Below are 18083 nucleotides of genomic sequence, written 5' to 3'. Positions count from 1 at the left end.
GTGGTGCTGATGGTAGCTCTTCAGCTGGAACCACTCCGAACCACATGCCAGCCCGTCTCGGCCACCACAAGCGCCAGAGTCACGGGAACTCAATGACAGACTCCACTCATTCGCGTGGGCCCAGCTTTGCCTTTCCAGCAATGCTGTGATAATCTCTCCCGAGAAAGAAACCCAGCTGTGGTTTAGTTACAGACTGAGAAAATCTGGGCATTTTTTTCCAAAATGTTGTGGAGGATCAAGCAAGGACTTGATCCAAGTTCTAAGAGAAGCTGATGGGTTTGCATGGACCGGAGGTCTCATGAAAAGATGCTACTGACTTCTATAGCTTTTCCTAGCAGCAGAGAGGCAACAGGTCAAACAGCTGACCACAGGTCTCTCACTTGGTAGTCCTAAGTGCTGTGTTGGGTGCAGGCAGGACTTTGCTTCTTGGTTCTCAGCTGCATATACATCTAAGGAAATCCAGTCCAGCTGTGTATCTTTGTAACGCAAAGTATCAGAAAGATTCAAAATTCAGTAGGTCAGTAGGAAACACATTCTAGCTTGCCAACCCGTCTTTAAGTTAAAAATACTAATACTAATCTAGCTTTCACCGATAGTTCCATTATGGTACACGCAGTAGGTATATTCCCTTGCTGAACTGCATGCTTTTGCCGGTCAATATTATCTTATTTTTTCATTGCATTATGAACTGCAGAACTTTATTAAAGGGCAGCATGAAAATTAGCTCTGGCGCACAGCCCTATTTGCTGAGTCTATACCACAAACAAGCAGCAATTGCTGCTGGGGACAGAAAACTTGATCACAAACCCGCCAGGATCCAGAAGGCAAATTGGACAAGGCTCCTCTGCTGAAAATTTTAGTGATCTGTAAGTGTTCACAGGGGTACAGGCACTCTGTGACTGCTCAGCTATGGGAAAGCTATTTTTACTTCAAGGTAATTGCTTGCCAATTAACTGGAGGTAGTTAACATGTTTGTACAACCCCAAACATTTGTTCTGGGACTTAAATGTTTATGGGCTCAGTCCAGGGTTCACCTTGACCAACTAACACGTTAAAGCTATAACGTGCCTCCTCTACGCTGCAGGTGTGCTTCTGCTTCGCCTTATTTAACTGGTGCGGGAATGGGATTTTGCAGGGTGTTATCTGTCACGCTTTAGCTATCACTCTTAAAAATCCAACCATTTTGCCCAGGATAGAGCTCACTCAGACATTTTGAACCCAGCCTGGAACCGAGCAGCAGTTTGGATGAGGGAGGTAGGCTGCTGGCAGGGAGCAGGGCAAACCTCTGCAAACAGCTGTCACAGGACTCAATCAACAGCCACCAGGTTAGCGCGAGGAGATGTAACTTGAGCATAAATGAGCTCACAAAGGGTGAGGTATGTGGATGGGATGCTTAAAAACAAAGTAGCCGTCTGGACACAGAATTAATTGCTAAAATGTACTGACACCTTCTTTCTAAACAACCGGGGCTGAACGCAGCATATTGTTACTGTTATTTCATTCTTGCACAGGACAGCAGCTATTTGCAGCCCAACCGCAGCAGCCCACCTATGGATCACAGCATCTTCCCGCTCCACACTCCCTCCGCAATCATAACGTGTGCCTCGCAGAATTCATATTTAAGCATACATCTGTGTCCAGGGCACAGAGTCAGCCAGACAGGAAGGCTGCAGGGACAGAAAGGAGCCGCAGCCTCCTCTCCGTGAGTTCAGCTTGGGGGGGGGTGCAGTGTGGGGGGGGGGGGGAAGAAAAAAGGCAGGTGGGGCTAGCCAAAAGGCTGCCGGCCAAAGAGACTGCACATGAGCAGAGCAGACATTTCATGTGGCGATCCAGCATGCTCGCTTCCTCCGTCCTCCCCCCTCGGCTGGCGGGACTCAGCGGGAATCACAGCTCACCCGGGGCGAACACCTCTCTGCAAGGTACTCTGGGTACACCCAGCTGCGAGGTGCCAACGGCTAGGGCACACGCCTGAGAAATCACAGGGCTTAGAGGATTTGCTATTCGCATTTTCTGAGAAACCTCAAACCCTTCTTCTTGGAGAGGCATGCTCAGAGCAAAAGGCTGTGTTTGCCTCCTGAAGTTTTCTATGCAACTTTCTCCTTCCCTTCTGTGGGCTTTCCAGGGGGAGGGCAGAGCTAGGGGCTAAGACCTCCCTTTGGTAAAACATTGCCATTTTTCTGATTTTGCTAGCTTTGGTTGAGCATGGGTGGAGAAAAGACAAGAAATTTGTTTAGAGTTTCTATACTTTTTAAAAAGTCTCTCTCTCGCCACCCCTGTCCTGTTGGCACAGCCAACTGGCTTCAATTGAGCTCTCACGCTGAGCTGAATCCATGCCTCTGGAGTAATTGGCAGAGGGACGTTTCTTTAGGAGGTGCTGGTTTCACAGGCTAGCAGCAAGATGGATCAGCTGCAGCCAGCAGGAAAGACTGGGCTGAGCCTTTAAAAAATAGATTACTAGATAACAATGAGAGAAAATAGGTCAAAGAGTAGGACGAAGGGGATGAAGTAAGGGAGCGAAGGCAGCCTAATGCATACCTTCTGCCGGTGCCCCTGCCATGGGCTCAGAGTGCCACGCCACTGTCAGCTGTACCAGATTTTCATTTCTCCAGCAGACTCTACTGCAGTGACTCTTAGCCCTTTCTACACCGTGACCCCTCACTGCAACATGAAAACAAGCCATTTCAGGACTTCCCTCCTATCTATTCAAAAAGAAAAGCGGCAATGACTGCTCATGACTCCTCCTGGGTTGTGACTTCCCCAGCTGCAGGCATCAGAGCAGGAGACGGGCCTCCACGTCCCCCAGCCCACCGTTCCCCCGGCGGCACAGATCGTTCGCTCCTTGGTGACTCAGCGAGGCGAGTGAGACGGCTGTCAGGAGGATTATTTGTTACCTAATAACGAGGCTGAGAAAACGAGTATGCTTACAGCCCTCCGAGCTCCTCAGCTAGATGGTCACTGAAGAGTGCAGGAGAGGAGCATGGACATCGCCGTGAAGGTTTGCTACTGGTGCCTCGGTGTGCTATGCTGGGCGGTTCGTGGTATCCCACCTTGCGACGCACGTTCGTTGGCGTGCAATGAACAGCAACCACCGTGGCAGCCTGGCAGAAGCCTCCTACAGCTTGAGAGAGACTGTAGCCTCTCAAGTGCCCACTGGGGCGGTAAAACCGTGCTGCACTGGCGTTGAGGGGAGCCACCGTCAGTCACCCTGTGGCCTCCAGGCCTGAGGAGCGGCACTGCCGGGAAGCGTGGCACAGCTTCACCCTCTGCGACTCAGTTGCACCCTAGGACCCCTGCCTCAGCATGAAGGGAAACAAACTTGTCGGCATTGCTGCTCTTCAGCAGGCAGCTCGTGTCCTTTCAGGCACGAGAACGAACAGGCCGTTCACTCCCCTTTTTTGAGCCAGCACCTTGAATAAATACTTTAGCGCCGGGTACAAAGAGATCTATTTACTGAGAAATTACTCCGTGTGTCTGAAACGTAAATAAGTCCATCCATTCCCTTCCCAGATCTGTTGCCCGTATAAGCAGAGAGTGATCAGTCCAAACGACCTTTTGAAAGCTATTATTTTTTCTGCTTAGGGACAGAGTCTGGTCCTAAAAGTCTGTAGTAATGTAGCTCCAATAGCCACCTTAAAAAAGGATTTTAAACATGTAAACTATCTTGTGCTTTAGATGACACACGGCAATAACCACTCTGTGATTTAATCACAGACAATAATAATTTGGTTCAGTGCATGATTCAGCTAATCCACAATTTGATAAATGTTCATCCTAAACTACAAACCCAAATAGCTTTCTGCAAATCCTGTTTGACACTTTAATGTTAAGACTGTATTCGATAAGCAATCTGTGCTGTACAAGAATATAGGGAGGGAAATTAGGAATTGTTATGCATCTATATGCATCCACAACAGTAATTCAAGGAAAATAAAAATAAACCTTGGCAATTACAGATAAATCTTTATGCAACAAGAAAACTCATAGGTCTGGCTGGGTCTATATTGGATTGACACATGCTACAGCTTCCACAGCTCATGGAAAAATATAGAAATCTGTTTCCCCCTGAAAGAAGGTTGGAACTATAACACAGACCCACCATCTGCTTTAGCAGCGTCATTGATGCATTTACTTTCATTTTAACTTGGCTGAATGTTTTTGAGGGCTGCAACAGCATCTATCACCGTAATTCTGAAGAATTGTGAGTTCTTCAAGACTGATATCCAGGCCAGTCAGTTATAAATGTCTCAGTGTTTCAGTATCAGCATTCCCGCTTGTGATATCCCTGCAAAAATTATGGCGAGGAATGGTAATAAACCTCAAGTTGTGAAGATTTTTCTCGGGTGCTGTATGTGGCAGTTTCAATACTCAGCTTGAAACTCTGTAAAGGACCCTGCTTTTCCAGGAACAAACACGCCAAAATTTCTGCTTATCCAACACACCTAAGGGACTTGGCATTTACCTCTAAGTGATGGAAACGATCATGAAAATAACTTTTTACAGTTGAGACCTAAGTTTGAATGTGATCTCGCACTATTGTTGTGGGCAAAACCAAATGCAAATGCTAAGTACATGAGTCAGCAGCGTGCCCTCACAGTGAGAAAGGCCAACCATGACCTGGGCTGCATCAGCAAGAGCGCAGCCAGCACGTCGAGGGAAGCGACGCTGCTTCAGCCCCGAGCAACTTTACCCCGGAAGGTGGAAAGCAGAAACCGAACTAAGCAGCTTTGTCACCAGCGCACTGAGACTGTACCCTCCGACTACCCTCCAGGTGGGAACCCGGGGGACCTGCAGGTGTGCAGGGACCGCAGCCAGCCAGCGACTCACAAGAGTTGCATGGCACAACTTTTGTGTTCTTGGAGGGCCTAAGCTTGTATCCCACCCCAGCACTACTCTCCTTGAAGCCACGTTTGCTTCCTGTGTCTTCCCGTCCCCGTGGCACTTCTCAACTGTTGATTTCTTCTGCTGTTTCAATCACTCTCTGCCGCCTTATCTCTATCACAACCCTGAGAATTGATATTCTCCTCTGCGAATCTTCAAGAATCCCAACACTACCATCTGAAGCTAGTATTTGATGCTTAATATTTGTGCCTTTAAAATAGATATAATATAGATTTGTGCAAAACACAAGTTTATTTTTCCACATTCCTGTGTTTATATGTTGTTAGTGGTTACGGGACATGCTTTAGGAAAAACACTTCAGATTATTCGTTTAAAATAATGAAATTATTTCTGATATAATCCCTGGATCTTGTGCATAACGAAACAACATCTGGTACAGAGATTAGAAAATAAATGTTCTTGGCTTTTTTTTTTTCTTTTGTTAAACAGATGTTGTTGATACAAAACGCAGAACTGTAAATCATAGCCTGCATGTGGACACAGACTGTCACTACTGAGCAGAAATTTACTGTGGCTAGATAGAGATTTGAAACAGCAATGAATCACTGGCTTAGTAACTTTATTCACGTGGGTATGGTTTCAATATTCTGACATTAAGTGCACATGTCCTTAAAAAAAAGAACCTTTTAATGGCAGCATGGGAGGCTCTGGTTTAGTTCCAGCTGTCTCGGTGGAAGCACAGCATAATGCAATGGCAGCCTCTGCGCAGAGGCACCTGGCAGTTCTCGGTCTCCTCTTTTGCAGCTCGTTGGGGTGCTGCTGTTGAATCCTGCAGGCTCGGCTCCCCCAAGTGTTGAGAGCGGCCCCTCTTAGTGCCACATCCTGTAGGGCATCCCTGTCACAGGAGAGGGGCTGAGCTGCTCATGCAGCCCCACCACCGCCACCAAAATGCCCGCAGCTCTAACTTCTTTCTCCCTCTCCTTCCCCTGCTGCCCCTGACATCATTTCAGCAAATTCACCATCCGTTTGCCAGACTGGCTCATGCCGAGCTGAATGGTAACGATATTTCTGCTTCCTGTTGACTGCATTTAAAGTGAACAGCCTTACGATGCTTCTCCCGGCCCTTGCCGTTCCTATCAAACTGCTTGCACTAGCACGCTAAAGCTCCCCTTCTCCTGTTCTTCTTTTAATATTGATTTTCTTTTGCAAAACATGCTAGCAGGTGCACTCCAGATACTGAACTTCAGACAAAATCCCACTGCAATGTAACCATAGCCTACAGTATCATGCCACTGCTGGGGACAGAGATGTTGTCTGCTCCTTAGAGACATGCTTACCATTCAGCCAGTCAGGACACCACAAATTTTGACCTGTTTTTGTCAATGTAAGTGCTGGTTTGATCCAGTGGATCAGGGTCTAACTCCATGGTTAAACTCCAAACCATGACCTCTACTTCATATCTTTTGTAGCACAGGATTCAGGGGCATACTTGTTGAAATTTATGAGGTTTTTTCACATTTAGCTTTAATTCTCTGGTCCTGTCACCTTGTATTTTGCAAGCACTGTCCATTTCCTAGCTTTAGCTTCAATTTGGTGTAACAGAATCTTTGGGAAATACAAAGACTCAGCTGGAGATTCATTTTTCAGAGGCTCAGGACTTGACCTTGTTTTCAGCTTTACACAAGCAGAGCTTTGCTGATTGCAGCGCGATTGTTCTGGTCTAGGATACTGCCGGAGTTGAGGCATTTTGAATCCTGATCTGAATGTTCCTGCTTTGGGCCCATTTTCACTCTGATACATTTTGCACATGGTGCGGTACGAAAGGACAATTTAAAGAACAACATTTTCTTTTAAAATTAATAAGAATTATTACCTGTAACCAATGGGCTATACAGAACTGGTTTTTTAAGCAACGATATAATCATGCATATACCATACACGTGCATAAATGCACATACTTGAGTATCAGTCAGAGGAGAGGAAAAAGATCTAGGTTTCTCTTTGAAGCGTCTCATGACAAAACAACACCAAGCAATGGCCACCTTTCAGCCTTATGGGCCTGAACGCTATCAACCTGCTCTCAAATCGCTTGCTCTGTTCAAATGCTTGCCCACGGGTGTTGTACATTCCTCTGCACGGCGAGCACAAATCCTTGCCTGCGCAGACACGATGGCCAAGGAGAGGCCCCTTGGCAGGTCTGGCTGTGGCTGGGTGAGAGGCAGATCCCGCAAGGTGCCACCTGCCTACGGGGAAGCACAGAGCACTTTTATTCCCTTTGGGAAATAGGTGGAAACCAGCAAAACTGGGCCCTCAAGGTGAAACGTCTATTCGTTCAGGTTCCTGTCTACTGTGCGCTGTTTTCAGAGGCTGCAAGCATAGATCAATGAAAGAGAAAACCATGATACTTTGTGAACCTTTATCTGCCTATACTATATTTTCGTTTAGTGCTCTTACTCACACTGCTAGGAAAATATTGAAATGGATTCTCTGTACAGATCTGCTTTTCCTTTTTCTTTGTTTTTCCAGCCCTGCATTTAAATATGGTTTGCTCTGTTCAATTAAAATGCATTTTCTCTTGAGAACAAGCAGATGATCAGTTTCACAAACCTGGAGTTACAATTTTCCTTCAGCAGCACCCAGCAAAATGAAGAACAGAGACAAAACATTTTAATCACGTGTGTATAAAATACACAGGGTTCATTAAATATGATTTAAAGTTGTCTGTTTGTTTTGGAGACTCTTTAAAGCACCCCAAACTCACAGAATTGTAATGTGATTCCTGATCTATTGAATTTTGTAGGATGGCTGTAGTGGGTTCCATTATATATAAATTGGATGCAGCCAATTTACAATCTCCGATATATACTTTTATCTCAAAATGCCCTGTGAAGCAATTGTGTAAAGTACTTTATCAGGGATTGTTGTTGGTAATATTGCAAGATTTCATGATGTAAAAAATACATCAATGTCATTTAAATTGAACAAAACGGTTCCCTTTTTTTCCTGTAGAGCATTTTTAACCATCTTCTCAACAAATTTGTTCAATAAATACTGTATGAAACAAACATTTTGCACTTTGTCCCACAGATACAATTTGCCAACCTGATTGATTTCTTTCTCTACAACTAATCTGATTTCTTTAGGCTATATATCTTCTCTTTTATTAAAGATGATGCAATCTTAGCTTTTTATCATACACACATGCACCACACTAAAAAGAGAGAAGATTCCGTGAACTAGCTTTGCAAGCAAATAGAAAAACCTGACACAAATCTCATAAAGCTGATCCCAAAAGATAAATGGCACAATGAGACCAAAGTTATACAAGTTCAGAAACTTATCCATGCAAAGTAATACGGGCTGGTGGATTTTTCTTCCCATGACAGATACAGAAAACAACTTCATCATATCTATAACACCTTGTAGAACAAGCTCACACTAATGTTGCACCCAACTCCCCCAAATCTTGCTGTCTCTGAACTGTAAGAACTCAGAAGCAGAACAACATTTTCTGTAGCCTTTCCCTGTTTTACTTCTTGCAGAATCTCACCACTATGTTTTGAGTCCAACCAAAGTTACGCTTATTTACTTTTAAATGGTGTTCCTGGTAAGGCAGCAACCTCAGACTCATCTGCCTGTTCTTTTACTAATTGCCCTTAGTCTTTGGGCAAACCCATAGTCCTTCCTCTCCTCAGCATCTGCAGTTATCTGCCTTGGCTGTGGACAGTTTTGGAGTCTCTTTCCCATTCAAGAAGCCAGAAGCTCAGTACCACTGTAATACAAAGAACAATAATTGTTTTCAAATGTTGCAATAATATTCTCAAACAGCATTGAAGTGTTTTGTGTTTGTTGCTTCTCCCATAGTGCAAAATCAAATTATTTCAGTTTACACGCTTTGGGATCTGCTCATTACATTGTTCCTCTGGGGTTGAACGTCTTATCGCTATCTGTGACCCCAGTTAAGGTCCAGTTTTCATTAGGCAAAGCCATACACAACCAGTCCCAGGAGAATTGAGGCTCTGTTACTGCCAGGATTTCAAGCGCAACAGTAGGTGCCTATCCAGTGCCTTGGAGAGCCTTTCCATCATTTGAAATCACAGAATAAAGATCTGCCCACACACAGATCCATCTCAGGCCACATGCTTCTTTAACAAAGGGATAAAAGATGGCTTTTGCAAGCTGCCTGGAAAGTTAACAGCTCTAGTCTCTGGCAGGTCAAGGCGGGAGTGGATTCCAGCAGGGAACCACAGCCCGTGTCCTGCCAGCAGCACTGCTTGGCTTGAGGGTGCTCCAGCTGGAACACCTCCACTCCATGTTCGTGGGGATGTGCAAGTTTCAAGGAACACAGCCTCATGTCCAGACCCCTCCTCGAGTTTTTAAGGCCAGCAGCAAACAAACAAACAGGAACCCTACTCGGCTCATTTATTTTAATTTGCAAATTGAATGAATTGAAGTTGGAAGGAGGACTAGGAGGCTGTGACTACACTGTATTATCAAGGCAGAACCCATCTTTATAGCAAAATCAGTCTTCAGAGCCTAAATACTGGTCAACAGACAGGTGGCCAAATCTTTCAAACACAGAGGAAATCAAGCTAAGCTTACAACTGAGCCACAATACCAGAGGGTCCAAAAAGACTAGGGCTGGGTAGTCATCCAACTGCTGATTCCAGAGCTCGGGGGTAAAACCCCCAAATCTCAATGAATATACTTTTGGGGAGTTTTAGGCTCCACTCTAATTTGCAATTACATTACGGCTTTTTATTCAGAAGTGATTTCAAAGGAAAGAGGAAAACAAACAGGGTTGCGCTGGCGCTGGGACCTGTCCCTTTAGGAGTTAACAAGAACGTGAAGGGCTGAGCACCGAGGCAGCAGGGAGAAGGGCACTGCGCAGTGGCATGGCCATTCCCTCAACGATTCAGCTAGGGGGATGAAGGTTATCACCATACCCTCACTACACACAGCAAATCTGCCTGTGCTGCAGCACCTGCCGTTGATACCAATCTTTCTCCTGCTCCAGCTAATGGCATCATTTCTAAGGAGGCAGGATCAGATCTGTGGTTTCCCGTTCGAGCAGCAACAGGATAATTAATTTTGCCTGTCTGGAAAGACTGTATATAAACTTAAAGCCACTAAAACCTCAAGCTTTTACAACGAGATACCAAATGAAGCCCACCTTTCCCTTTATTTACCCATACCTCACACATCACCTAGCCAAGCAGGCCAACTAAATTATTTATGGTGGACCAAAAAGCCCATTTCTGGAAGATGCAGAGCCCTTGAAGTAGAAAAGAAGATGCTCAGCTCTCTTGTAGAATAGGAGCTTTGTGCAAAGATGCAAAGTCCTCATGTGATGTTAACTTTTCATGCTTTGAGCAACACACAAATGAGCAGGAAATGAGCTAATTAGGCACGTTACTGTAATTGCTTATTTTATGAAGTGGAGAGGGAGGTGTTCAGCACTTCTATAAGATAATAATGTAGAGGCAAAATTGTACAGAGAAGCAAAAATAGCAATGGGCTACCTACAGAAATGAATGTTATTTTTGAACAACACGAAGAGCAACAATCGAAAAATAATTCAATACCTAGCAGCAAGTAAAACAATAATGCCTCAATATATTCTGTATATGTAAAGCTGGATAACACTTGGGTATATGAGGGGAGAGGGACTTCCCCTCATATACCCAAGCAGTGGTTGAACCTGTGCGAAGCACAATTCCAGCTCTATTTTAGTGACTCTGTATCACCTCTCAATAGCTCTGAGATCCTCTGTGAATTTGAGGCAGGCCCTGATGCAGAAAAAAGACTTTCTCTGGGACCTGGTGCACCTAAACCGAAGCCCTGAACTCCCCGCAGGGCCTGCGTCCGTGTGGAAGGACACAGGGAGCTGCACTCTTGCTCGCTCTTCTATTTTGAGCACAACAAAAAATGGGAGCAGTAAATCATCTATTTAGGCATATTTCTTTAATTGCTTATTTTATGAAAACCCAACTGTAGACAAAACCGACGTTTATTTCCTAGGAAATGAGCCTGTCAGAGAGACCTCAGATCTTAGGTAGCAGCCGGCTTTTGTCCTCTTGGTATTACTGCCATGGTAAGTAATTACTCATAATGTGACATGCATCATATCAGTCTTTTAAAAGTAATTACGAAAAAGTTGCATAGCTTAATGATATGTACATACATCTCATCCTTGCAAGTTTTGCTTTGATAACATCTGCTCGTTTTTGGAGGAAGGCCAGTTTTAAAAAGTAAAATAAGTCAGTCCTAACAATGGGAACATTATTAGCTTCCCAAAAGTTATAAACTCCATGCCCCACTCCAGCAGGGCATTTGTGTGCACAAGTCCTGTAAGCATTTTCAAGTCTGTGAGTTGCCAGATCAGAAACTTCATGTTGAACTAGAATTTATGATAATGAGGAGGCCTTAAAAATACAGTTTATTTATAGTGAGCCAGTTTAAGAACCGCAGCTCCCTGTCCCTGGCAGATTTAGCTGTAGCAGTTGAAGGGGTCACCCCTATCAGCTGCGTGCCCTTTCTCCCTGCTGATATTATCCTACCTATAAAGAGGCAGCAGAATCAGTAGTGTGTCCTCTCCTCAACCAGTGCAGTTCAGACTGGCGTGACTTCAATGGCCATCAATTTTCACATTAGTACTCCGGGCTGTGAACTGCAGAAGCTCAAGAGCGAACAAACACATCGCTTGTCCTCCCCCCCTCTGCTATTGTTGTGGTTAATTGCAACAGAAGGGTATGGTGGACATCTGGGGGAGGAAACTTCTTAAATTATCTAGGGTGAATCACCAGAATGCATGTGAAAAACACCCGGAGTGTCTTCCTGACAACCACAGTGTCCCTTCTGCAGCATTCATGTTACTTTGGATTGATATTTCTCTGGTTTAGGTCATTCTCTCTACCTGTACTGTGTTTGGCAATCCTCAGATGTAATAAGAATATCTATCTAATAGACTAGAGATAAAAATTAGCAGGGAAAACTTTTGCCCCCAAAATTCAAAAAGACGATAGATAACAGAATAGAAAAATCCTGGATGTCAGAACTTTTTTTCTTCTCCAAAGAAGTTATATTTTAAGAGCCGAGGTCAACAGCCCTCTTAGTACATATTATTTTACTACATTCTTTGACAAAAATCGACAGCAGTAAAGAACAGCTTGTTCCACTAACCCTGCTCCTCCTCGCCTGCCTGCTGTCAGCATGCTCTTCCCCTTTCCTTATGGCACTTTTTCACTGCCTTCACCTCGCCTGTCTGTGTTTCCTTTGGACCTGCCTCCTCTAGAGCCGGGGTTCCCCGTGGTTTGCTCGGGGACGGACACTGAATATGTTGGACATCAGGCTGGGGGTGCGCACCAGGATCTGGCATCAGTGAAATGACTTTACGTTCACTAACTAACCCCGGGACAACCTCTCACTGCCCCAAGGTGTGAAAAAACGGGCAGCCAGGCTCTCGACCCACAGCTGTCGGGCTCTGCAGGCTCTCCTTGGCTCATGCTTTTGCTGTTTTGACAGTCAGCTACTTCTGCTGAGGTTGGCTAAAATGAAAAAAAAACCCCTTTGCAGGCCACACACGGGTGTGCCAGGGACCATACGCAAGCAGCTCCGGCTCCAGGAGGGAGCTTGTCCCCTGTCCCTGCTGCTACGCTGGGGGGTCACAGCCCCCTGGAGCGACTCTGGACAGGACCTCGCAGCAGCACCACCGCTGAGACCTGAACCTGGGGAGCAGCTACGTGCCGCTACGGCTCACATCAACCTCCGCTCCCGAGGTGGGAGCACGGCAAAACGCAGAGCAGCGAGGCAGGAGAGAGAAGGGTGCCGAGGGAAAAGCACTTGCGCTGCCCAGCACACAGCATGGGCAGAATGACAAGTATTGTGAGGCTTCTCAAATGCTCATTTGGCATTACTCCCAGTGCTGCTTTTGAATTTAATACCCACTTCTGGGTATGTAATAGAAAAAGGTGGCAAAACCATGAGGCTGGAGGTAGGAAGAAGAGAGACAACAGCACCAGCTCAAGGGAGCGCTAAATTCAGATCCATTTTCAAACTTCAGTATTTAAAAAAAAACAACCAAAACAACTAGAATTTTTCAAAATGGGGAATGCATTTTTCCTCACAACATGGAAATGGCCATAAGATTTGGTAAATACCGCTTTTATTTAATAATTTAAAACAAAAAATAACAAAAAAAAAAAGCTGACACCTTCAAAATTTTTAAAATGAAGTAGTTAAAATATTTTGTCACATTACCAATGACAGGTCATTGCTGTGACACCGAAGTGCTTTTAAAGGAACTGAGTAAGAAAATCACTGTTCAGAATTTCAGGCTGGTGTTGCTCGACCTGTCTCTTCTACTTCGTCCTTATAATGTTGATGGGAATTTTGCTTTTGATTTCAGTGGAGGTGTTGGGATCCTGAGTAGCCTGAAGAGAGACTTAAGATTAGGAATTTGCCTTTCAGGAGGTATACATTTACAGGTGAAACAAGATGTAAAAGAATACTTTTTAAGATACTATCACGGTACAAAAGGCTCATGGTCCCAATGACCACAATGGCAGGAGAACAGAACCTTTAATTTCCCACCAAAGATTGCCTTGCTTTAGGGAGATGGTCTAACACGTGGCAGTATCCTTCACTCTTATGAACACAGGCTGGTTTTAGAGCAGTTTTCAGCTGATTGAGGAGTTAAGTAATTGCACCAATTACATCCAATTACATAATTAGAGTAAATAAGTAATAATATAATTAGGTGCTGTAATTATGTAGTTATGACAGGTAGCACTAATGCTGATAAAATCCATTATGAACCTTGCTAAGAACTGTGGACAGGGCACGTGAGAACAAAACACTTAGGGCTTCGTTTGTTAAAGTCTTTCATTCTTCCAATGGACAAAATAATTAATTACTATGCCAATAGTCTTTTATTTTTGCAAATGAATGGAGACACAAATCATAGGCTAGTTCATATCTCTGTTTTGCTGCAAAAAAATCAGTAACTAATCATCTACATTTTTTGCCTCCATTTATCTATTTGCAGCTACTAAAGCTTAGGTGAAATTTGCATGTACAAATTGCACCTCTGAAAAGAGAAGTCTAAAAATTTGGACATTCACCTTCACTGTTCCAGTTATTGCATTAAACTGTATCCTCTGACAAATGGACACAAGGAACATTCAAAGATTGCTGTATCGATGTAATACAAGTTATGTGCATCTCTCTGGGTTTGCTGGGGATGGTATTTCGGGTCAAATGCATCAGGTAAGTTTTTTTCTGCAGGAATGAAAATTCAATAGGGGAATCATTCATGCAGCTTCTCAGTGCAAATGCAAGGCATGTAGCCAGCTTTTCAAAGTTTCTGTCTTTTTAGATACTGTATAATACCTGTCTGACTTTATAAAAGAGGCCTGGATAACAAACAAATAATAAAACCTACTGCCCTGATTTAATATTCATTAATATTTCACCCGATAACTGATATAAGATTGTGTGCAAGAAGAATGGGCATCACTGGAAGATCTGAAGTGCTTTATTCCCACCAACATCTCCATAAAGTAACTGTCTGAAAAGCTAGAGGTGTATAAACTGTGTGTTGTTTTACAATATATTCTATGCTTGATGCTTTTTTCTAAAAAGAAAAAAAAAAAAAGAAAAAATAATACCTTGCTTTATGAAAGCTGGATAGCTACTGATTACTTGTGTCACTGCCCAGAGCAGTATGCTAAGCACTGAAGCAAATACAGAGCTTCTGGGAAAATCAAAATCACAGGGAACATTAGGAGTTTGCAGCCGACGTCCACAGTCCAGAGGAAGAAAGCAAAAGAAGTTCTCTGCCCCAAGGTCTTTTGAGGCCAGACATGCAAGATAACGGGAATGCCTTGAAACAAGCCACCCCTGGAACAGGAATACAAGTGAACTTGGAAACCTGCAAAAATACTGCCTTTGAGTGAGGGGTGTGTACGACACCACCTACAAATTTCTTTCCCCCTGTTGAACTGGAAAACTGGGAAAGTGAAGTTAGATGTGTAAATAATTCCCATTCCTTTTGGCACCCAGCCTTTCAAATAATATTCCAAAACAAGAAAACCATAGTATTCCTGTTTTTTTCCAGTTGTGCTATCAGCAAGCCTTCAAACCAGATGCTTCAGTGTTTGCTGGACAAATGACAGATAAAAAAGACTGAGAGTCATAATATAGACAGTCATATTTTGGGGTCCTGATGGGTCTGGGCAATGGAGAAAAGAGACTATCAGAAATTGTATACGTTTTCCCTGGTGCTTAGTTCATACTGATAAGCACTCCAGTGTTACTTTTTGCAGTACTTTGCAAGACAGTAGTAGACAAGTACAAATAATAATTGGTTCCTAACTACAGTTGTAGGGGTAGCGAGGATGATAGTTGGAGCTAAACTCTACTTTCTATTAAAGAAGTTACTGCAGCATACTCCAAAATTTTGACCTATGTGTATTTAGGGATGGATCTGAGCCTTGAAGATTGGATTTGGGTAGAAATTCTCTCTAAGTAATCCAGCTGTGAAAACATAGAATTTGGGTTTGATCCATTAAAGCTACAGAAGCAGCCATAAAAGACATACCTAATCATAATAAAAACTAGTAGAGCTAAGAGAGCTTTTCCAGGAGTATGATTCATGGATTTTTTTCAGCCATATTCTGTATCACCTGAAATATAAAATCTCATTCCACCTTGTCCCCTTCAAAGAGGTCCTGAGACTGCCCTGTTCTTCCAACCACCCTATTTTTATAAATATTTGTCGCATTCCCATACACCCCCAGTGAGCCTAATTCAGCAATGAGTCAGTTCCACTGGCAAGCCCCAGTTCCCTTGTGAAAGGTTAATTTGAAGTCTCCCTCTCTTGTGCCAGATCCTAACCAGAACTTGGTCTCTTACCAGGGACTTGGTCACCTCTCCCAGCATCACAAGAACGGTCACTGAGCTTTCAGTCCGTCACAAACTCTCAGTCAGCTTCTCTCTCCGTCTTCAGGACAAAACCCATACCTCAGGCTTAATTTCTGCATGGAATGTACTATCATGCTGTGTTTGAAACATGCTAAACACATACGCTACATCAGCTCATACGGCTGACAGCTGCAAAACTACCTCCGAGTGTTTTCCTTTTGACTCTTCTTTTGGTCATAAGCAAAGCTGTATCTCTAAATCTCTTCTTCCAGTTGAATATCATACTTCCAGAATACTCCACTCTTCCAGTTAGATTATTTTATTTCATTTCTTAATATTCTTTGTACCATGTGGTATACAGTAATCTCTCTGGCTCCAAGAGAAAGAGTCCTTTTTTGTTCACTTAAGCAGTTCCAATTGCTTCTGCTACGCAGCACTAGTATTTCTGCAGCACACCTTCCCTAGACTTTGTACTGGGGAATTTAAACCACATGAAGATACAATCCCCCACCAGCCACTTGTCGTTTGTTCAAACATTTGTTTCTCTCCCCGCCCCCCTCCATTCCCTCTTCCATTCCATGTAAGCTTTACATTTCTAGGCCCATATGTACCTTTCCTATCATCCAGAACAACCATTAACTTTATATATACCCAGGGAAAAAACAAGCCTTCCTTCAGAGGGCTTAATAATTGCAAAATCTGGATTACTACTAACCACTTAAACCACCAGCATTCTGCCACAGAGGAACAGGGGCTTTGAGAAATCAGTTCAGTGCTTGAGGTCACATGTGTTTTAGTGCTTTTCTGTTAATATTTTAGATATTCAAACAGGAGTTCCCACCATTAATGAAAATGCAAAATACATCAGTGAATTACATCAGAAAAGTCAAACCACTGCTGCCACAGGATGAATACACTTACTATGAATATTAATGCATCCCTTGGAATGAAGCATTAATACTTAACATACATACTCACAAAGTGTAAAATCATACAAACATTGCAGGGAGAGGAAGAGGAGTAGAGAAAGAATAGACAAATGAGACAAGCCCTAGAGTCTGGAGATATTATTGATTCCACGAATTAAAGTGCATTTCTGAGATAAGCTAAAATATTTTCATGTGTAAGAGGACAACTTGCCACTATGAATAATTTCTTGTAACGGAACAGAGGATACAAGCATTTATTTTAGTTTTTCTGTCTCACCCATCATACTGCAGAAGTGTAGATCCATTACTGCCTAACAGTGTAAATGCCCTGAGCTGTGCAATGAGATTGATGGTTCCAAATTTCCATGGACATAGGCTGTTCCTCTGTACCTGAGGACTGAATTCCCATCACCTGCCACACCACCTTCCCATGTAGTGGTAATAGCACTTACAAAAGCTCCATTTCATCGCAGCATTCAAGCATGTGCTCCTGTCTAAACATGAGCCGTTCCACTAATGCAAGTTCTTCAAGGGAAGCTCTGCGTAAGCCTGCGCAGCGGGTGGGATTTGTCTCCTCTAACTTTAGCCAGCTCCCGATTAGGCATCTTATCTAAACTAATCATTTAGGCTCTTAATGGAGTGAGAAAAGCAATGCCAGGGTGAGTCACCTCAGCTATCCTAGACACCTGTCTTAAGGCAGGATATATAACCCAGCTTTCTGCAGTGACAGGGCAGGGAGCTGGGATCGATTTAAACCAGGTGCCTGACTTGAAGACAGCTGAAGTTAAAGGAGAAGAATCTTCCCCTTGGCTAAACTGAGGTACTAAATTAAAAGGGCGCCCAGCACTTCCCTACTGAGGTTGGGTAGTATGTATAATCAAAGGCTTGATGAAGGATAACAGAGCAGATACTCTCAATAAGAAATGTGGCTCCAGAAATGCATAAACAGCAAAGCCTGATGTGCATTTGGTTACACCGTCCTCTGGGATTCAGACACATGCCGACTCTGCAACCACAGACCCTGAGCAGTGCAGTACCTGCCAGGAAGTCCATGGGAAGAAAATGCTGCACCAGAATATCCCAACAGGTAGGAAGAATTCCTCAAAAATGAAGCCCCAAGCCAAGGCAGCCTTGATAATCCATCCCTCTCTCTCACCAGAACGAACCTTCTCTGGTAGCAGGCTGGAAATGAAATGTAATTTAACATCTCTCTGCCCCAGTATCATCAAATTTCTCTCTCTCAATCCAAGTCATAGACTCACTGCTTCACAAGGCAGTGTCTGTAGCTCTTCAAATCCCTGCAGCAGCTCTTGGTCTTTTCAATAGCTTGTTCAGAGCAGTCATAGGAGAAAAGCATTAGCCCTCAACACTGACCCCGCGTTTCACTGTTCA

At 43.8% G+C, this 18083-nt stretch overlaps 1 protein-coding gene across 1 annotated transcript in view; it reads right to left on the bottom strand.

The window, feature by feature from the left end:
* Positions 1-18083, bottom strand: part of ITPR2 (inositol 1,4,5-trisphosphate receptor, type 2) — a 234126-nt gene that overhangs the window by 4706 nt on the left and 211337 nt on the right. The window lies entirely within an intron of this gene.

The sequence above is a fragment of the Pygoscelis adeliae genome, unplaced genomic scaffold (assembly GCF_000699105.1).
Source record: "Pygoscelis adeliae isolate BGI_AS28 unplaced genomic scaffold, ASM69910v1 Scaffold38, whole genome shotgun sequence".
Taxonomy (NCBI): domain Eukaryota; kingdom Metazoa; phylum Chordata; class Aves; order Sphenisciformes; family Spheniscidae; genus Pygoscelis; species Pygoscelis adeliae.
This window is presented reverse-complemented; position numbering and strand designations above follow the sequence as displayed.